This window comes from Chrysochloris asiatica, unplaced genomic scaffold, assembly GCF_000296735.1.
Source record: "Chrysochloris asiatica unplaced genomic scaffold, ChrAsi1.0 scaffold00003, whole genome shotgun sequence".
NCBI lineage: Eukaryota > Metazoa > Chordata > Mammalia > Afrosoricida > Chrysochloridae > Chrysochloris > Chrysochloris asiatica.
Window position 1 is genome coordinate 49739259 of NW_006408521.1, and position 2056 is coordinate 49741314.

Sequence of the window (2056 nt, forward strand, 5' to 3'; positions counted from 1 at the left end):
ACAAGATCTTTTTAAAGTGTTGAAGAGCAGAGATGTCAGCTTGAGGACTAAGGTGCACCTGACCCAAGCCATGGTATTTTCAATAACCTCATATGCATGGGAAAACTGGACAGTGAATAAGGAAGACTGTAGAAGAATTTATGCTTTTGAGTTATGGTGTTGGAGGAGAATATTGAAAATGCCATGGGCTGTCAAAAGAACCAATAGATCCGTTTTGGAACAAGTGCAGCCAGAGTGCTCCTTGGAGGCCAAGATGGCCAAACTTCGTCTCTCATACTTTGGACATATTGTCAGGAGGGAACAGGCACTTGAGAAGGATATCATGTTTGGTAAGGTGGAGGGTCAGAGAAAAAGAGGAAGACCCCCAGCGAGATGGATTGGCCAAGTGGCAGCATTGATGGATTGAAGCGTAGCAACAGTAATGAGGTTGGCCCAGGATCGGGCCATGTTTTGTTCTGCTGTGCATAAGGTCGCTATGAGTCAGTACTGACTCGATGGCACCTAACAACAACAAGAAGCTCATATGCAAGTTCAGGCTGAAGCTAAAATTTCAAAGGGCAGTTCAAGAAGACAAAGTCAAACATTATACTGAAATTTGCAAAGATCTGGAGTTAGAAAACCAAAAGGTAAGAACATGTTCAGCATTTCTCAAGCTGAGGGAACTTAAAAAAAAAAAAAATTCAAGCCTCCACTTGAAATATTGAAGGATTTTATGGGAAAATATTGAATGATGTAGAAAGCATCAAAAGAAGATGAAAGGTCTACATAGAGTCACTGTACCAAAAAGAAATGGTTCAGCCATTTCAAGAGGTAGCATATGATCAATAGCCAATGATACTGAAGGAAGAAGTCCAAGGTGCACTGAAGGCATTGGCAAAGAAAAATCTTCAGAAATTGATGGAATACAAGTTGAAATCTTTCAACCAACCAAGGCAGCATTGGAGGCACTCACTCATCTTATGCATAGAAATTTGAAAGACAGCTACTTGTCCACTGACAGGAAGAAATCCATATTTATGCCCATTCCAAAGAGAGGTGACCCAATAGAATGAGAAAAAGCATCAGACAATATCATTCATATTGTATGCGAGTCAAATTTTGCTAAAGATAATTTAAAAAGGGCTGCAACAGTACAGTGACAGGGAACAGCCAGAATTTCAAGCTGGATTCAGGTGAGGACGTGGAACGAGGGATATCGTTACTGACGTCAGATGGGTCTTGACTGAAAGCAAATACCAGAAAGATGTTTACATGTGCTTTCTTGGCTATGGGAAGACTTTTGAGTGTGTGGATCATGACATGCTTTGGACAACACTGCAATAAATGAGTGTTTTGGAATACTTAATTGTTCTCATCAGGAACGTTTACATAGACCAAGAGACAGTTGTTTGAAAAGAAAAAAGGAACACCGAGTGGTTTAAAATTAGAAAAGGTGTGTGCCAGGGTTGTATTCTTTCACCACACTCATCAATCTATATGCTGAGCAAATAATCTGAGAAGCTGAATTATATGAAGTAAAGCATGGCATCAGAATTGGAGGAAGACTCATAACAACCTGCAATACACAAATGAAAATAACCTTGCTTGCTGGAGCGAAGAGGACTTAAAATACTTACTGATGAAGTAAATGTAAATAAAACAAAAATCCTCATCACTGAACCAATAAATAACATCAAGATAAATGAATAAAAAATTGAAGTTGTCAGAGACTTCATTTTGCTCAACCATCAACACTCATGGAAGCAGCAGTCAAGAAATCAAACAACATATTGCATTAGGCAAATCTGCTGCACAAGACCTCTTTAAAGTGTTGGAGAACAAAGATGCCATATGCATGTGAAAGTTGGACAATAAATAAAGAAGACCACAGAAGGATTGAGCATTTGAGTTATTGTGTTGGAGAATATTAAAAGTACCATGGACCACCAAAAGAACAAACAAATCTGTGTTGGAAGAAATATAGCCAGAGTGCTCCTTAGAAGTCAGGATGGCCAGACTTTGTCTCTCATACTTCAGACATATTGTCAGGAGGTACCAGTCCCTGGAGAAGCACATC